This window comes from Seriola dumerili, unplaced genomic scaffold, assembly GCF_002260705.1.
Source record: "Seriola dumerili isolate Sdu_G_001 unplaced genomic scaffold, Sdu_1.0 BDQW01000121.1, whole genome shotgun sequence".
NCBI lineage: Eukaryota > Metazoa > Chordata > Actinopteri > Carangiformes > Carangidae > Seriola > Seriola dumerili.
The window spans coordinates 605781-627008 of record NW_019174376.1 but is presented as its reverse complement, the minus strand read 5'-3'; the positions used below and the strand labels follow the sequence as shown (position 1 = coordinate 627008).

The 21228-nt window shown below is 39.8% G+C and overlaps 1 protein-coding gene across 3 annotated transcripts in view; it reads right to left on the bottom strand.

The window, feature by feature from the left end:
* LOC111224011 (voltage-gated potassium channel subunit beta-2) overlaps positions 1–21228 on the bottom strand; it is an 80694-nt gene that overhangs the window by 52165 nt on the left and 7301 nt on the right. For 2 of the 3 annotated variants that reach the window (XM_022748359.1, XM_022748361.1), the window contains exon 1: positions 19807–20095. The exons of the other annotated variant lie outside the window; for it this stretch is intronic. The gene's annotated coding sequence lies outside the window, so the exon portion shown is untranslated. Of the gene's footprint in view, positions 1–19806; positions 20096–21228 lie in introns of those variants that run through there. 3 annotated transcript variants of the gene reach the window in all.

Genomic DNA, 21228 nt, shown 5'->3' with positions numbered 1-21228 from the left:
GGAGGGAGGGAGGGGAGCGACACTGCTGATGTTTTAGCCCAGTTTACTGTAGTGTAGAAAATAAAATGAGGAGAACAGCGGAGAGAGTGGCATCTATGTCACCCTGACAAAGCTGTGAGCTGAGCAGCCCGTGCTGCCCTGTTTCACCAGTGACTGCACTCACGTGAGTCATGGCTCGTAACCGACATCATAGTGATAACATGAAGGTGACTTTCTTCTACCATCAATTTCCCAAGCAGCGAATAAGGAGTCCCACGTTCCCAAGGACTCATTTAACGCTCCCTGCCCTTTCATTTCAATCATGCCAGGATGGGACACAGGTCACCCCTGCTATCAGGTGATGATGATAGCATGACCCTGATGGATAAAAGGCATGGCAGTAGATCTACTACACAGCACAGCAAAGTCCTCCTGGATCATTTGTCACTGATGTGGATTAGAGGATATGGTGGGCTGGCTAGGGGGCTATGAAAGCATACTTTTCTTACAGAAAAAGCTTCTTACGGTCATTTGTTCTGAGTAGGATTTAGGGTATTTAGGCTGATACCACCCCAGATGGATAGAAATTGCCAGATATTCAACATCATGTGTGTCTTGTGTGTTTCTATAAGTTTACTATTGGCAAGGGCTGGGATCTAAAAAGCCTATGAAACTGTATAGGGCAATAGTCTTAGGAATGGACATATTTGCCAAATATCACTCCTGAGGTCCAGCCGCTGTGAGGATTTGCTACTTTTCTTTGACTCATGTGGTAGTAAATTGAATATCTTTAGATTTCAGATTTGATGACATTTAACAATTTGGCAGTGATGAACGTGTATGAATGAAATCATAATGATACTTTGATGTGAGCAGGAGCAAGGACAGGTGTAAAATACATAGAAAAAAACAGTTTTGTCCCCTGATGGTCTTTCAACTATTAACTGTCCACTGATTTTTGATAACCACTAGTAAGCAAGCACATGTTCGGGATAAAGATGAGTGAGTCCCAGAAGGAGAGCGTCCATTTTTGTTAGAAAGTCGCCTGAATCTTACGTACAATACAACATCAAAAAACACATTTTTTTTGCAAAATGTGCAGAGAGGAAATGGACAACAGTAATGTAACAGTAAGCGAGGTCATACACTCGGCCCATACTAGCAACTAAACAACTACCAACCATTGCTTAACAGCATTGTTGGCAGCACTACTAACAATATAAAAAGAAAGCAATGCAGGGAAAGTATACAAGGAGTCAAGTTTTACACAGCAATGACATGATACCAGTCCCAATAGGAGACACCAATGACTTAAACAAGCCACACACGATAACATTCACCAACACAATAAGAACATAGAACTCATGCAAACTTGTGTTAAAATTACTGTTGCTTTTGAGTATCTATACTATAGTTCTGATCAACCACACAAAAAAGATCATGCAAAAAAATCATATCGAGTGAACACTGACTGGTCAACAACCCAAATTTTAACATATGGCAAACACCAGCTCTATTACATCACAAAACTAAAATCCTACAGTGAAGCGTATTTAAAGTGAACGGTGGAGTGGAACCTGACCTGTCCAATTAACGCATGGTTGCATAAATTAGGAAAACTACCACATGGGGCCTCTAGGCTCCAGTTCTGCCCTTTCTGCAGTTTAATGTAGTAGGTTATCAGCTGTTTTAATCTATTTAGATACTGCAAAAACATTTGTGTTTACACCTGATTAGTGGCTTTAGCATATTGTAGAGCAATGCACCAGTCTCGTAGAGATGCCTGTAGTGAGCTGCAGTTTGAGAGGATGCTGCTGCTGACTGCAGCAATGCGGTACACTCCAGACTCATCCTGGCTCAAGTTAGAGGGCTCAGATTTACTGCACTAATGGGCCAAGGTGCACTTTGCAGATTAAAACTGCAGAGAGAGAGAGGAAGTACAAAGAAAAGTGGGGAGAGAAAGTAGTTCCTATCCAAGTCCAACCATCCTGCCTGCCTGTGTCCAACTATTTGGATCTTGAGTTAAAAATCCTAAGATGTGACAATAGAAAAGGAAAACAAAGGCTGTAACAAAAACTTAGACATTGACATAGTTACATTCATAAAGGCTAAAAAGTATTTCTATGGTTGCCGTTTAGAAAAGTCCTCTATGCTCCTGTTAAAATTGCTATATTTTAAGAAAAGTACAATGTTTTGTGCCAGGGAGAGGAATTAATGAGTGTCTAGAGATGAGCCTTCAGAATGGACTTCCTGGTATGTACGTTATCCTCTTACCAGTGCCCTGTAGCAAGTAGCAATACGCCTACACCAATGCAACCCCTGGCATTTCTGATGCAGTGTTTTTGTTGACCCTAACACGGCCTAAAGCATCAAGACTTGTGTATTTTCAAATTGTATGTTTACATGTCATCTCAAATAGTTTCACTGCAATACACCAAACAGGAATATGCAATGTTTATTTTACTGCCTAAATAAAAAGAGAAAGAAACACACTATGAGCACTAAACTATGCCTGTGATGCAAACCATCATGTAAACCATGACAGACGCAGACGTGAAGAAATCATAATGTTCGATTTTTGACAAGTAATTGCTAGCTTGTGTAAATTTACTGCAAATTTCAGTTAATTATCACAAAAATAATACCTGACATTATATCAGTCTCCGCTTCAAAAATGAAGTCAGGCTATAATATAATATATATCATAAACTATACACTTATGACACAACAGCAGGACAGAGGCACTGGTCAGAGAGGGAAAGATTAGATGGAATGGGAGAGATGGTGCCGTGATGTTTCAGACAAGCTGAAGTCATGGAAGAATGTATGAATCTCAATAGCCTCTGTTAAGCTTGTCTCATACACCTCAATCTCTTCTAAACAAAATGCAAAATTGAGTCACAAAAGGCTGTTCTTCATGCTCTCTATCCATAAATCCACCTACACCCAGCCTGAGTGAATTCCCTCTTGAGACAGGGCTTACGTGAGCAAGGCAAGCAGGCAGTCAGTGCTGGCCTGGAAAGCACAGCACGGTGTTGTGTAGTATGTTGGCAGCTGCAGAAAACACACATGGACCCGAGCAGATGGCTGCGGAAGAGGGAGACAGGCTAACAGACGAGAACTGCCGGGGATATCCTACATGGGAGTTCAGTCAGGCAGAGAGAGAGAAAAGCTAACTGTGTTCTCCGTCAGGCTACAAAGAGGATTCAGACGGAATCTCCTCTTTTTTTTCCTGTGACATTCAAAGGATGAAATTCAAAACCATGTAAAGATGTGAATCCATGTCAGTGTACCGCATTTCCTCTCTCATCATCAGAAAGACAGTTTGTGGTTTTATAAATGGTCTCCTCTCTGTTAAGCTGTAGAGGGCCCTTGATTACAGAAACAGTGCAGGTCACTGGTGCCAGCAGAAAAAAAAAAGCTAACAGCAATTTGCATAAATAGCCTATTTATACAGCAAACTTCTGATACAAATCCTCACCCCCCCAAACCCCCACCCCTGACTTAAAAGAAGTTAAAAGCACAACTGAGAGCTCTGCTGTCAGAAATCATTAAATTCTAGGACAGCTGCAGATGTTTTACACACAGAGGTTTACCACATTTTATAATCAAACTTTAAGCCATGCCCATCATCAGCTGCCATGGCTGGGTTTCCATAGATTAGAGTTCAGCTGCAAAGGCCTAATGGCGGGTGTTATACATTGAAGGGCCAATACACTTGGCTCTTGCTTTAGATTTTAATTATACTAAACTCTTGTATTTGTCATTTGCATTCTATCATGCACATACAATGACCCATCATCACAGCTAAGTGTGGTCAGGTGCAGCCTCTCATACAGTTTCTCTTTAAAATGATTTTCAGTATGTTTGGAAACAATTGAGAAACTTTTTTTTATAATAATACTATATTAACAAATTTTCAAACGCCCCAGAAATTTACATATCCACCTCAAGGAATGAAGCAAAAACATGAACAAGACTTTCGCTTTTGTGTATAAATAATACATGAAGTATCCCCATTAAGTCTAGTACATATCTCTGACTACCTGGTAAATATACAGTATGAGATGTATGGTCCCAGGTTGCTTGTACCACTGACAGCATGAAGATGAATCAGCACTCTGTATGTCCTTGCTCAACATTTTGTTTATGCTCTTGTGCTGACTTATAGTCAATCCCTACTTTAAAACATGGTGCTACAGACAGAATCTGCTACAGAAATACCATCCACTACAAACACAAGTCAGGTTTACGGACCATCTGGAAATACTAAAAGAATGAGTTGAATATTACAAGCTACAAAAGACTGTACAGCTGACTTGGGCCTGTGACGCTGAAATGAAGCCTTTGTGAGCACTGCAGGGAGAGAACATGCTGCAGTGAACCAGGAGCACTGAGCAGCACACTGCAGTAGAAATATGAAACCATCTTTCTTTTCTTCTGGTTCCATCCTAGTTCTCCCTCTACACACCACAGACAAATAAGGACAATGAAAATTAGGCCTGGAGAGACAAGTGTTTCTGTCTAATGGCACATGGTATTTGTCCATGAATTCTGGACAAGGCTGAGGAGCTTTAGGTTGGATCATGGTGTTAGACTGACCTTTTTACCATGTGCTTAAACCTGCTAGCCTATTTACGTTGTCATTTCAGACCACACCCAAGAGAAGTAAGATTAGTGATTCATCTCACTTTTTGGGAATGACTGCTAAATCCCTCCATCTACACAAATGACTTTCTCTATGCTTTACATTCAAGGGGTTCATTAGGTTACTAACATCTTTTCACTATGCATAGCCTGCCCTGTTTTTTTTTTTGTTTTTTTTTTAATCCTTGTTGAAGTACTACATATCAGTGCTATCCGCATCACTGCACATGTAATGACACATGGGCATGGGCAGGCTGTACTGAAGAGTTCAATTTTTAGTTCTGCATAGGTGAGCAGAAAGCATTAAGTTGACAAAAACAAAGCTGGGCAAAGGGATGCAGAGTGGCAGAGGCGATCAATACATCTAAATCCAGTCAGTCATTAGGGAGGATCAAGAGGACAGCAGCAGATCTGTAAAAGCTATATTAATACCACTAGTTTAATTCTGCACAACACATACAGTAACTTTATACAAAATGTCTGCATTTGCAGCCAACTATAACATCACTGTGTACATCAGATACTCAAGAGGACACCTAAAGGCCTGGTGTTTTGCTGCTGTAGCCAAGTTAAGCATCTTTAATATTTCTACTTAATACTGCCTCGATTTTGTCCACACAGAGTATTGGCTTTAATGTTTTTATAAGTGGTGGATAACTGCGTGCTCTGACTAGGCTTGGCTAGAAACTAGGCCTCTAACATTTTGGTACTGCCTTATTCAAACACTAAACCAGTGAGAAGTAAGCCTACCCAGCTCCCCATCTGAAGGGATAGTACTATGCTTCTCAGGGAGGTTACTGGGTTGACGCAGCAATAACCATAAACACAGACATTATAGCCGGAGGTGATGTTTAAGTTATCTGCTGGATTTAGCTTTTGTGTCGTCAGCTAAGGATTCCTTGGAGTCTGTGCAGATGGCAGAGAGCCATTTGCAGCATAAGATGAGACGTTCAATGATCAGCTTCTGCTGATGGTTTTCTATTTATACAATTACACTGATAATTTACATAGATTGTTCAATAACTCAGAAGGTTTTATTATGTATCATCCTAATGTCTTCACATACAAGCTCTTGATACCTCTTATTTTATTTTCCAGCCTCACAGGATTCAATCTTCTCCCTCAGGGTGTTACCATGCCACTCTGACAGATGCTGTTTCTAACTGACAGGGAAAACATTGAGAGTATGGTCCAGAGTTCCTAATGAAATCTGGCGCAAATGCAGCAAGTGGCTGGCGGCTCTTTGAACAGAGTCTGAGTGCCCCCCGGGAGAAGCAGCCTGCAGCAGCAAGCAGGAGGAGAAAGAGAGAAAATTGGGGGAAAAACATTGCCTGAAAATAAGGAGTGGGTAAAGGAGGCGGAGGAGGGAGTAGAAGAGAAAACTGCAGTAGACATTGTGGGGAAAAAGCTGAGTAGGCACTAGAGAGCAGGCTGGCTGGTCCAAGGAGGCACTGTGTTGCAAAACAGCAGTGCTATGCATCACTTCCCTCCATCTCAGACCTTTACCTCCCTCCTCTCATGTTCTGTGGTGCTTGACAATTGGTGGCAAGCACTCACATTTCACAAGGCAGTCACAAAACTACTTGAATACTCAACATTTAATAACATGGATTAAAACTAATATTCTACCTCATGTTTTGGAAGTTTACTGCTACAGTAAACTTAGAAGTAGAGACAATGCTGTCGGCCAGCTAGAGATACTGCATTTATCAAAATATTTGAAGCTTTTAAATGACACTGTCACCCAGAGCAACTGAAAATGAGTTAATAAACAAGGGTCTGGTCTGTGTCTTGCTGTAGGAAACTCTAGCAAAGATCAAACCTGTGACCTTTAAGTAATGTGATGTTCTCAATACAGCCTCCTGCTGCCACTTCACTGTAACAAGACATGCTTTTCTTATTCCTCTGTGTGTCATGCTAACCAGTGCAAGGTCACTGAAGAACTAAGTGAGAACATGTAAGAGGGAGGTGATGTTTCCATGGTATTAAATTGCACTTACTTTTTACATTTCATACTGCTGCAAATGTGCTTTCACACATTTCATTTCAAGCCACATCATGGTGTTATTATGGTTGAGCATTGCACAGGACGGAGAGCATCCCTCTGTTAACTGTGATGCAGTCTAGCTTCTGTTCAGCATCATCAAGTACAGAGCATTAACACCATCTTTGAACTTTAGGTTTCAAGATTCGATCAAAATTAGTTATGGGATGTACTTGCGCCTAGAGGTTCAAGAAGCTGTCGATGTGATCACAACATCCCCTGGTTGGATTTTATGTAAAAATCAGCAATATCGTATATTAAACAAAATATGCTTAACTTATTTCTTTTAACCATTTTTACTAACAAAGCTTTTAGAGATGATTTCTAAGAAAATTCTCTCTCCATAAGAATCTTAACAGAGAAAGAAAGAAAAAGTTCCAGCAAACATCAACTTCACTTGTCCCTATTGATTAATTGCTTTAACCTGCTTAATCCCATTCTTGGTCACAACAATGGCTTTCCAAGCGAACAGAAAGAGAAAGAAACCAGACATTCTTTTTGATCTGATTGAAATTTGTTAAATCTGCAGAGTCACTCCACAATGAGTGATGGATTTTTTTCTGGATTTGTCAACCAAACAACCTTTTTATTCACATCTATATTAGGAGGGAAAAACAGACGTGTGAAGACACATTAATAAGGAAAAAATATAATATGTTAAATAAATTCCCAGCAAAAAATCCCTAACTCCTCCTTCTGTCCACTGTGCTACAGCATCCTGTACATAGGCTGTCAATGTTTCACACAATTAAAGTGAAGCATTGTGACAAACTGGCAAATTACACATACAGTATAACCACCCACTCACCCACACTCTTCAGCCCATGCTACGTTGCCCACTCAGTGTAGTAATGTTGACAAGGATGACCAATACACTCAGTCATACCAAGAACATACTGTAAATGTGACACAGTGCATTCAGTAGTTTCTTGTGTATCGGTTATATTGATTAGCTTTGTGTGCAGCTAAATTAATAGCAACCAAAAATACTCTTGGATTATGTCTTTCATGCAGTAACCTGTTATTCCAGTATTTCCTGTCAATGTAGTTGTCACAGATGATAATTGCATTGACAGGAAATGCAGGGAATAACAGTTATAGCAGAAACAACGCTGCTTTATCTTTTTTATCAATTGTATGTTACCTGACTTTACAAAAATAGATGTAAAAGATGGGGGCATCACAGTCACCTTCACCTAAAGTCATTGTCAACCCACTGTTAAACAGAGCCTGACTGATACATCAGTATGTCAGTTTCACTGGCCAATTTAAAATTATTGCAGATAAATCACTACCAGTAAATCATTAATGGCCAATAAGTAATAAGAAATTAAAGTAATGGAAATCCAACATTATATGAATTACAGTGTCATTACTTTGTAGTTTTTCCACCAGAGATCACTGTGACTCCCCTTTTGGCACAAACTAGTTCACTGAGGGCATCACAGCTCGGCTAACTGCAGAGCAGAGCAGGACAGAGTCAGCGTTTGTGAACCCATTTCTTCACAGTAACATGCTCATTCTGACATGTGATACATTACATGAATGATAATAAACCATGCTCCCTCTTTTCTCGTGTTGTATAACCTAAATAAGCCTGACAGCAGTCGTGTGAGCCAGGCCTGGTTTTTGCGAGTTTTACAAACTTGATTTTACGCTTATTTGTGAAACAGTCAGTAAGACAGTTCTAGCAACCACATGAACAACAGCCTTATCATTTCCTCCCTCATTAGTATAGCGCTGACAGCCGATGTTGCTAAATTAGTTAGCCACAAACCTAGTTGATGCCATGGCTTGTCAGCAGAAGACAGCTCATGAGCCATTAACATATAGAGTTATACTCATTCTACCAACTGGTGCATTGAAAACATGTCTGATTTTCACAGACGTTATACTGATAGTCTCAAAAGTTTTAAGCTGAGACATGGTGACTTTTCAGAATTAATGCTAAACCCCTTAGCTATTGTGTGACCATCACATTTCAAAACAGCGCCAGAAAGGCTAGAAAAGCTGCACCTGTCCGCCTCTTAGTGACCTCAGCCAACAATTAACGTTACACTATTTACCAGAAATCAATTCTTCTTAGCTGCTCTATAACAATAATTGCTAGTGGCGGCACAGCACAACTTCTTGTGTGGGCCACTGTTTTAGAGCCATAAATTATTTGATTTCCACGAAAACTGACGTTTTATCTGGCTGTGAAACTATAAAGTTTATCAATACATTATGTGGTATCGGATTGGTGCATAGACTCATCAATTTCCAATCCAGTATTTTAGGCAGTATGGAAGGCATTTCCTATACTGACATTAGAATCGGAACAACTCTGACAATTATCCTGTGTATGGGGTTGTTTGTAGACAAAAAAAAAAAAACATCAAGAAAGAAAAAAAATCTATCCTGATACAGCTACCTTATCAGGAAATGCTTAATGTTAAAGGATGGGGATTAGTGTTTGGGACATCCCTAATGACAAGTAAACAAAAGAACAATGTCCCCTCTGTTGGCAGACACAGACAATTAAGACTATTCAAGTCCAGCTGGGCTCCATACTGCGCCTTTGAAATGGCAGTGAAACCCTGATGATTTGTGGAGCACAGACAATCTGCCTGTCTGACATAGGATGTGTGATTCACACAGACTTTAAATGCCAGCTGAGGGAGGTTATGGCCTTTACTGTGGTTATCAGCAGTGAGACAGTGATGGTCTGCAGCATTACGTCCTCCTTTAGCCATCATCGTAACCCCAAGATCAGATAATGTATGTATGTAAGCATCAAGTGCACAGACATCCATCCTTCTGATCACATACACGTGTGCAGATCTGACTCTCTCATGGATGACTTGGCAAGGTCACTTTCCACATCCACACACACACATATATATATATATACACACATACATACATACACACACTATCTTTGTGAGTACACTTGACATAATGCATTCCCTAGGCCCAAACCCTAGAACCAAGTCTTAACCCTCAAATCGTCCTTTGAAGTTGTGAGGACCAGCCAACATGTCCCCACTTTCCCAAGATGTTCTCACTCCGTAAGGTCTATAACTCAAATTGGTACACACAGACACACACACACACATATGCACACACACACACACACACACACACACACACAGAGAGGACACTGGTGCAGCTGCTTTTTTATAACAAAACACTGCTCCTTATAGTGGCTCGAGGGTGGAAACATCATTCACTTATCATTGTGACCCCAGACGGCACTGCAACTGATTGCTTGATAAAGTTACTCTACATGTGCTGTAGTATGATTGAATAGGCCTATTGTAAACACAAAACTCATGTATCTGAAACAGCTGGTTACTGGCTTGTTTTGCTGTGTGTTATGAAAGCAGAGACTTGCCATCAAACAGAATCTGTGTACCAACACAGGAGCTGCAGTGCAGCAACCATATAAAATACATATAGCCTTCCATTGAAAGTAGGACAAACTTAATGGCTACATGCAAGTGTCCACACAATGACTGCATGGTAGTGTATGGATTCATCTAAGCATGCTTTAACATTGTAGCTATTTGAGTTTCTATAGGAAGACGGAAGAAAGATTGACACCAATTGCCCACTGCCCTCTGTACAAACACAAAAACACACTCACATTACATCAGAATACCTACACAAACCCTTAGTACTTGCGTGGTCGAGCATGAGAACAGCACCAGGTTTCCTGAGGCATAAAGGGTTAACATCATGCTGCTTATTCATGTCCACATATATGCTTTTGGCCTGCCCATAGTCTGTGTCACAGACAATCACTGTAGAAGTTCAAGTGTTTGTTTACCAACTGATTTGTGTGTCCCAGAGGCAACAGCAACTACGCTCTAAGAAGAGAGGGCTTCTATGTGTATTAAGGTAATAGCACTTGTTTTGATTCTGTGTGTCATTGCAATGTGACCAGATGTTATTGTGAATCAATGTGCCATCTGTACTATTACATTAACCTTGGTAATCTGTGAGGCTAACAGCAGGCAACGTGTAGGACTGTGAAGATGTGAAATACTGTTAGCAGCAGTACCATACCATTGGTGTGCATTTGCTTCGGGTCAGTTGTTACTATTATTGTTATTTCTCGGTACCTCTCAGTAATCCAATGCATGACTCTTTAGTAGCAAGTAGCATGCCATGCAAGTCATAGTAGACACTAGATTAATGTTTTCTACCATACATTAACACAATAAAGTCATTAGAAAACTTACTGAACCTTCATATTACATCCAAAAATCACTCATCCAAGTAGAATTTGGAAAATGAGCGGCTTTTTGACAGCTCGTCACGTTTCATGACTCAATTAGTCAATCACCAGAAAATGAACGGATGACAGTTCATCTCTTAATCATTTAAGTCCTTTTTCAAAGAAATCCAAAACTGTTCCTGGGTCCAGCTTCTCCAAAGTATGTATTTCTCTGTTTCGTATCACTGTATGTTCACTACCTTTGGGTTGTTGGACCGTTGAAGAGGCTGGAGTTTATTTTCTGCCATAACATAATGACACTGGTGATAGTTTGCTCAAGAATCTACCTAATCACATTCACAGACAACACCTCCATCAGGCCATATCCTTACAAATATTTCTTTCAGTTTTAAAATAATCCTGAAAGATGGGGCAGGAGACAGAAGTCCTGTCTCATGTCAATGCTTTCCATCTTTATGTATCTCAGTATCTTAATATCAATATTGTGTTTCTGTGTCGCCAGCAGACAGTCTCTCTGCCTCCTACAGTGCCGTCCATCTGTCTTTCAACCTGTTTTAAGCAGCCCTTCCCTGTACATATCACTCTGCCTCATTACTGTCTCTTCAGAATAATGTACCTTATTTTGAACAGTATTTGTTGAATTACTGTGGTTACAAGGGCAAATGGCAACAAAACAACTGACAAAACAAAAACTGTCTTGCACAAATCTAAAAACATCTTGCTTTACAGTTGACACTAGCAACGCTATTCATCTCAATGAAAAACTCTTATTGCCTCCTACTTTGACGTTGTTTCCAAAATGCCTGACAATGTTTATACATCCTTTCACAGCCCACATATGCGAGAAGCACTACAACATTATTGTTTGCATAACAGTCTATATAATTTAATGCTTGAAAACAAAATGACTATTCAGTGGGTGCTGATGTTTAGTGAGTATTGATGTGAAGTAAAAGAAAACCAAAAAGTTTAAAAGGCAATTCAAAAGTATTCAAGCAAAACAACAGATCTCATCAACACTGATAAGGACGGGCTTCAGCTCCTGAAGCCCCCACTTCTTTCAGCTAACAAGAAGAAGACAGAGGACACGTCGGCACCAAAGCCTGGATGACCAAAGAGTGAAAAAACTTCAACCTGTCCAACAGTTTCCAAGTTGTGGTGTGAGACATTGATGACAGAGACAGTGTCATCAGCCCAAGCCGGTAAAGGGGGTGTGAATATATTCTTGGCAAGCATTAGGCCCCTTAGTATCAAATGAGCATTGTCTGAATGCCACCACTTACATAAACGTTATTTCTAAATGAGTGTATCCCTTCTTGGCAACTTCCTCCAGGGCAATGTTTCCTAAACATGACAGTTACTTCAGTTTACACCAAATGTCCCCACAATCCCAACATCGCAGCTCTGGGATGACGTATGTGTGGATCCCAATGTGCCACCACAAAAGCTGTAGCAACTGTGACACATTAAATTCGGGCAGGGTCCATGGATGAATCCATGCCTCAAACTGTTCTGGAGGCCAAAGTGGACTTGCCGAATAAAAGATAATTATATTAATACTGAAAGGAAGTGAAAGTGAAAATCCCTGATTCAAATCCTCTGCCTCAACTTTTCTGTCATTGTGAAACTACAACACAGCAGATGAGCGCTCTGACAAAAAAAAAAAAAAAAAAAAAAAAAAAAAAAAAATCACTGCCACACCAAGAGCTGACTGTCAAAGTTTTTGGAGCATTCCACTTTGAAAGTGACAATGCTGCCTCAAACTGACAATGCCCAAAGAGCACAGTGTATAGCTACTGATATCCCTGCTAACTTATTTATCACAAAGGTGACCTACATGACACTAGCTGCCTATGAGGGTAAGTATCTGCCAGTCGCATACAAATTTTAAACGAGACCTCCTGATCAAAGTGGTGTCTCTTGGTGAAATGGTGTCATGCCAGGGATTATATTTTCATGCTGGTGATTTTTATTACTTTCATTACTATAGCAATTGTAAATAATTTATAATATTAATAAATATTATGTTTCTGCTACTCTTAAAAATAATTCAAAGTGAATATTTATTATCCATTTACTTAATTAATATGCACAATATTTGGTACAATACTTGCTTAGTTGTGATTACTTAGAGTGCCGCCTCCTGCTCTTGACAAACTCTTTTCTAACAAGTATTGCACTCAGTGGATTTCTGTCATTTGTAACTGCAATTGTAGCATTGAACCGATGCGGTGGCGCTGCATCATAATCAGCAGAGTGCACCGGGAAAGGCGCTGATTATTTCTTTTCAATTTATCATTTATTGTAGTCTTTGATATGTCATGAAATTGTGAAAAATGCTGTGAGTTTATTATTGTCCTTTTGGAAATTCCCAAAGATTCACTAGAACTCCTAAAATATCTTGCTTGTAAAAAGTGTTCTTGTGAGTCAGCTGAAGACGCGCTGCACATGCACGTGTGAGCACATGATCAGGATGGTACCGCCTCCGCATCATTTCGTTCCAGGGAAAACTCTGTCACACATAGACAATCTGATCAGAAATATGGTAGTAACCAACACAGTGAAACAGTACAAAGTCAGAGAGGATGGATGGTTGGAAAGTTTTGAGGGAAACAGTTTTTAGATCACAAGCATCTTGTCTTCAAACGAGGCCAGCCAGCGATCTAAAAACTTTAAGCCACAGGGGTAACATAGGGGCTCAGAAGTCAAACCTACTGTTCTCACTCAAAGAGGCAGGCAAGGCCCTTAGTAGTGAGCTACTTTATATCCAAAACTAACATGAAATACTGAGGCTTTGTTCACAGAGTTCCCTCTTTCACAAACTCGCTTCTTCATTGCAGTGTTCATTGTGTTCATCTTCTTCATTGTGAGTGTTTTCTTATTTACCGCTGTCAATAAGACCTTTGACAACAGTAAATAAGAGTAGAATTTTGTCACAGTATGATTGTTTGAAGAAACGGTAAGTAATAACATTACATTATCACCCACCTGATAGCTGCAGAAAAAGATACTGAAATGAAAATCAAGCACATAATCCCCTCTGATCTTGCAGGATATCCTCTAAAGGGTACATTCGACAAGTGCTAACAAATAAGTAAATATGCGTTTTGGCAGGTTTGTCTTCTTTCTGCTCTTTTTCTCTGCAATTCTCTTTCCATCAATCTATATTCATCCTCTCCCACTTCTTTGTCTGAGAGCTATGTGCCAGGTCAGCCAGCCCTCTGCTCTCACTGCAGCACAGACACATTAGGACTGACAAACCTCCAACAGAGGGATGTGATTTAATTCCTTTGTGTTCAAGATTTGTTTATATCGATAATGCAGCTTTGCTAATGTGTGCTTGATTGTAATGCATATACATAATACAGATTTGTGCCCAGTCATGTCATTCTTTTCATATGTGAGAATTAATAGCCTTAGATTTCTCTCAACCTATTTTCCTGAACTATTTACTCTTTTGGTTCGACCTAATGGAGATGGGCCAGAGCCTTTTTTCTAGTGAGTAGCTAGCGCAGCCCACATGAGCTGTGGAAAAGTGAAGGACCCTGGAGCAGAAGAGACATAGCCTGGACCTGGGTGAGGAGTGCACATACAGAAAAATGACCAGGCAGTGACACCATCCAAAGCATCTGCTCTCTTACCACTTCCCCTAATGTCCCAAAGACAAAGCACACACACAACACTATCATGTGCACATTACACTGAACTAAACCAAAGTGAGTTAGCCTAAGGTGCATCATGTAAGCATAAAATAAATGGTTATCACATCATGGGTGCAAGTCAGTGATTAATGCTAAGCAGGCAATACAGTATTGGAGTTTTACTAATGTTGCAGTCTAGAATCAGGACAAAAAAATCCCACAGTGCGCAAGCTTCAGACTGAGGCTTTCTAATCAATCTTAAGTATTTGCAGCAAATACAGACATGACCCCAATAACTCAGCCATCACGAACAGCACAATGTCTCATAAGTCACATACACACGTCAACCACTACAATCCGTGCTAAATCGTTATTCACACTCGCAATATTGTTGTTGTAATTCACATGGACTGTTCACAAAGCGTTGCAGTATATCATGTTTAATGTGGTTTGGGCTTTGCCAATTGCATCTAGACTCACAAATCATGTCCGACATGCACACATCACTTAAAAAGAAGCCCTGAAAAAACGAACATGGAAACATAAATCTTGACGATCACACTGACTCAGAGAAGATCAGAGAACATCAGAGTGGGAAAGCAGCCCCGTTGTATCTCAACACTAACTGTGATATAAAAGTACCTTGTATGTGTGAAAATGTGTGCTGTGCTTATTCAATCTGTGATGTTTGTGGTCAGGTGTTGCATGCAGAAAGGTGGTCAGTCTTCGTTTCTTGCGTGTGAAAAATTTTCTTATGCAGCTGTTTAGAGCAGAGGTTGGTCTTCTCCAAAATCAGACAACGCCAAAACACCTCATGAAATAAAACCTTCAGAGGAAATAAACAGATGATTTCATAAAGCAAGTGTACAAAGAGTGAAGCTTCCTCTTTTAGACGGTCATCTTGCTAAATTGATCACAAAAGGCAAAAAACATGACAGCAATTGTAATACAGTGTATGTTTGCTTTGTGGTGATAATCAAAGCAATATGTTGTCCACAGAAGATCAGTGGAACTGTTTCCAGCTGGGAAATTATTCATTGGCTGTGAGGTGAGGAGGTCCGGTGACCGCATGCCGCACAGAAAAGTCAAACAAACTTTTGAAAAAGCCAAATATTATGCTTTTAATGGTTTAGAAAATAAATACAAAAAAGAAATTAATCCCCATAAATCTCATAAAAAAAAACCATTTTGCTATTGTATTTCAGTCACACAACTCTTCTCTAGTAGTCACATTTTTTGTTACCTTACCTTCATGTGGGTGGAAAAGGCTATTATATCGTACAGTACAGTTTCACCTAGGTTGATTTTGACCAGACTTTCAGACATTTAGGTCGACATCTGTCCATCTTTGGTTTTAGAGGGATTTATAACACTTGTTGGAAAGATTTTATTGCACTTAACGTAACGAGCTGTCAACCTGTCTCTCCTCTGCTCTGCTTCATGTGTGTGGGGAGAGGCAAAGACACACACAAGGTGAAACATAAAGCAGAGGAGAGAAACACGACTGTAAATGACAGCAAAATGTAGTAGAGATAAATAAATATTTTTATTTTTTTCCCAGCTGCATCTACTAACTTTTTCCACCTTATGACAATACTTAAAGCCCAAAGAAACTTTTCATTTCTAATCTCACAATATGCTTGTTTACATTCTGTATGCTATGCTTGAACAATAATTGTCATGTTTATGATTTAATGCTTTTTTTTCCTATTATGTTAGTTTGCTAGTTAACAAGTTTGTTTTATGTTCCTACCCTAACATGCCTAACTAGCACGTACTATGCACTTTCAGTGCACTTTATTTTGATCTACTTGCACTTATTAAATAGATATACTTAGTACTCACATCAGGGTTTCCTACTGCACTGGAGCTTTAGTGATGAAATGTTTTAGTCAACAGAATTTGTTGCACTGTATATCCTCATATTGTTCTCACATATTTAAAGTTGTTTGTGCACTTAGTCTTACCAACTTTTAAGGGTATTCAAGTTTAACAGTCATACCCTGCTAATGTGTGCCTAATAAAGACTGTGTGGGTGTGGTTTGACAAGATTTGACAGTGGCCTGGCAACAAAAGCAAAGAAATCCATGACTGTAATCACATTTTGATTGAAATAATGCTAAATCCTGATTGATGTGCAGAAGTACTCGATATCACCTTTTTCCAACCCAGACCCACTACTTCGTGAAAAGAGCACTGACAAAACAGCACAGACCAAATGCTTATGTGAAACAACCAAAACTGTTTAAAAAATCTTGTATGCTCACATTAGACACTTTTGCACATAGGAAGCTGATTGAGAAAATATGTTTTCAGGGGCTTTAATGTTTTAAGTTATAACTGAATCCTGGCTTCTAGAATTAGAAAAGGGCATTCTTTCAACTTTTAGACCAGCTCTACCCTTATCAAGACTAATATAACCACAATGTCCTCTTTACTTCAGCATAAGTCAATTAAAAAAATATGGGAGTTAAGGAGGAGGAAAAAACACCTGCTAAACAAGTATGTGATCATTTCACTGAGGTCCTGTGTGGGAATGTGTGTCCATGTGAGTATGTGTGAGTCTGATGCCCCTTGGGAGCTCCAAAACAGGGCTAATGAAGCTAGACAGGTCAGTAAATCTTAACTGCAGAATGATTACTGAGCTCAGTTTAGGAAACACCCCCACTGGAGCATCCAGCAGATCAACCTCTAAAAACTGCAAAGAGCCAGGACCTACATTAGTGATAGGGCTGAGTGAAATGTCAAACATGTTTCAGTCACTTTTGTGTAGTAGATGTCTATACTGTCTGCATAATGACTTACACCTCACTATGTGTTATGTATGTAATTCACCCAAAGAGACTTTTAAAGACTTTTCCCTCTAACATATGTAAGATATGTCAAACGCCTCTCTGCAGAGTACCATGGATTAGAGCTAAAACAATAATAACAAACAAGTTGTCAAGTGACTGAAAATGAGTCAGCAACAATTTTTGATAAGTCAAACATTCACTGGTTACAGCTTTTCAGATGTAAATATTTGTTTGCTTTCTTGGTCTTCTAGGTGAGAAAACTGAATATTTGGATTGGCCTGTTGGTCTGACAAAACATAATCATTAATCCTAAATAAACATAATCATTAGTATTCATTCAATCATTAATCAATAATGAAAGTAATTTTAAATCTTAATCCTACTATGGGTGGCCCGGTGCAGATAGTGACTAACTTCAAAGCTAGGACTGGACGATGTACAAAAAAATCATATTGCAATTATTTTGGCGATTGCAATATGAGTCGCGATTTCAGTTGGAATGGTCATTTTTGCATTTTATTTTCACTGAGAAAAATATAAAAATTATCATGATGTGATTTTTGTGGGGTCTTATACCAAACAAGCATGTTCCTTTACATCTAGAAAATATGATTTGTATGACTGGGGCGTCTCTGTAGCACCACAATGCTTCACTTATGTTGTGACACATTTTACCTTTTTCCAAAAAATTTTAGCTCCTGCAATTTGGATTTGCGCTTGGCCATGTTACGATTTCGATAATATTTCGATTAATTGTGTAGCCCTGCTTGCATGCATGCATATGTGTTGGCACACTGTGTGCAGCAGTCTCTATTGTTTTCCGTTTTTTGCTGTGATATCGACTTTGGTATTGAAAATCATCGAATTTCAACGGTATTGGTACAGATTATCAAAATTCTGGTATTGTGATATCCCTACTCACATTTACCCATAGTGTGTTGATTTATTTTGTGATGTATAATATGCTTTGGCTATAACTCAGACGGACATTTGCCTGAAATGAAATGAAAATGAAACCTCTGACGAATTAACTGGTCTCAGTATTATCCTATTCCATTCTTTTAATACTTTGCAGTAACTGCTCAAAGAAATGTGTCTACACTTTGAAATCAGCAGGTCCAGTATAATTGCAACATCATCAAAAAAGTAGCATCTTCTTTGTTTCTAGCATAACAAGTATGAGGAATGACATCTAACCAAAGCACAAATTCCAGATGAATCTGCCTCTCCTGTTGTCACATACTGTAGCATTTTTTTAAGGGGATTTTGTTTGAAGTACTGTTGATAGTATTGTTTGCTGGGCCTCATCAGTGCATTTAGCACTACTGTCTCTTTCATCATAAGCCTATTTGTTGATATTACAAATTATAAATTAGTATTAAGAACAGCAAGCTCACTCTGTTAAGAGTTAGGCTACTCAAGGACAAATTTAATGCAGACATTTCAGAAAAAGCCAGCTGTCTTTGTAATATAGAGCCCAGTGAAAGGACACACCAGCACATGAATCTGCCTTTTTCTGCTCCTTACAGAGCATTCAACAGCTTACTGCACCAAACTGAACCCCTGCAGCCTGCTTTCCTCTTGGACCAGAGCCCATGGGTAGGCAAGCACATATACTGTATACAAGAGTGTGCACACACGCACACTAACACGCACACACGAACACACACGTGTACAAGCACACACAGGCATGCAGAGATACTGGCACACAACAATCAGCCTCGGCATGAACACCCACTCACAAACACACATTTTAATGACACGGTAACACATTCGGCCAGGCACAGATGACAGTCACAACCTCTCAGCAACACACATCACAGCATTGGGGAACAGTTAAGCCTTGGTTCTGGGTGTTGCTGGCTGTTGCAACTGCAACAGATGGAACTGCAGCAGCAGCAGCAGTGGGGCAGGTAAGGTGAAAAGGAATCGAACCTCCTGCGTGAATGCGCATGTGTGTGGATGTGTATTTTTGCGTGAGTCTGCACCTATGTCTTTTACCCTGGCTATTTTAAGGCGGTTCTTTATAAATCCTACAGCATGTCCAAGTCTCTGGGAAGAATTCAAAAGGACAGGGCATGCATAAAACATGACAGACATCCAGACAGAGGAGAGTAATGGAGTAGAGACAGAAGAGAGAAAGAGCAAAATACATGCCAGTATAATAAGGTATGCAAAGACAGTTTTCAATGCAGCAGTAGCCCTATCAACTGTCCTGAAAGCTCTGAGACAGTCATGGATATCTGGAGAGGTAGATATGCTACCTCGCTAGCATATTGTGTGACAATGTTAAATGCTGCTGCATACAGATAGTACGGCATTTGCTCCCCTGTAAGAAAACACAAGCAAGATCATCCCGACTCTCATTGACAGAGCAAAGTGAGAAGAGAGGCAGGAAGAGAGAGGGGTGAGAGAGAGAGAGAAAGAGAGAGAGAGATGGAGCATCAGACCTAGCGATGATGCTCTTGAAACACCCACCTCAGTCTGCTGCTGATTCCTGACGCAGTGAGTAGAACCAGGGAATAAATGCAGAATACAGTAGCTATGATGGAGGAGCAGGAGCCAAAATCCAAGCATGAAAACAGGAGAGGAGAAAGATACAAGACTAGTGAATGTGAGATCCTGTGTGACCAAGATTATGTGTCTGAGTGAGATGAGCATGTATGTCTGACATGAGAAAGACAAAAATACAGAAAGACAAAAAAAAAAGTGACACAAGACAGAGTGAACAGGAATGGGAACACGAGGTAAGAAAGAAAGAGACGGAGAGAAGAGACTGAATAGATGTGTGAGCTTGGAGAGTCACTGAGCAGAGCAGATGCATTAAAAGGAAATGCCCCTCCCTCTTTCCTCTACACACACACACACGCACACACACGCACGCACACAGTTCCCTTTGCACTGTCAGCATGCGAGTAAGCATGCATTCAGTGAATCAGAGAGAGCTGTAAATGGTAAAAGAGAAGAAGTGTTGGCCAGAGGAAAGCAAGCAAGAAGCATGTGTGTTCATTTTAAAATCAATGACATGACAGTCCTTCCTTGTACTAGGAAATCCATGGTTTCCACTGAAAGTGGCTTAAACTTATTGGCTGCATAGCAAGTGAACAGAGGTCAGAAAGCTAGCTATGGCTAAGAGACATTACACGGCGTTACCAAGCTCTATGCAAACACTGAAGAAAACCCCCTGTAAATCCTATATCCTTTTATGGCAGAATGAAACATACATACACAGTTCGGCATCAATCTTGCAAAAAAAGATATATAAATAAATAAATACATAAAAAAAAAAAATAAAAAAAAAAAAACTTCCAGTAAGTAGCACCCTGTATGCAGCAGCGTCTTCCTCTCAGGCCCAGGTCTGTTCTCAGCTATGCACTCTCAACCTTCATGCAGGGGGCGGTCAAGTGAGAGGATTACTTCACTACAACAATCAATAATTTGTTACATAATATGTACTACTGTACATCAAATGCAATGCACCCTTGTATACATAAGCTGCCTATTTTACTCTGAATATACTTTGAATGGGAAAGTGCAAGATTTAAGATACTAATCATACCACCTGCTAACAAACTCCTATGGTTCCACGAATCTGCAAGTAATGCTAGCATGAATCAATGTGCTATAAGCCCGCTGCTCTCAAAAAGCAGGGATGGAAATTTCACTTAATGCTATTGATATTTAACCAACATTTATGAAACCGCCTACCTGACTATACTATGGTGATTAGATAAAGAGTGAGAGCAGGAGACTAGGGCTGGGACGATTATCCGACGTAATCGACGTCGTCGATTATAAAAATTATTCGACGTGGAATTTTAGTGCCGACGCGTCGTGTAAAACCACACAGGGTGAATGTTCATAGAACAAAACCAGAACTTTCTAATGGGACCGTTTATA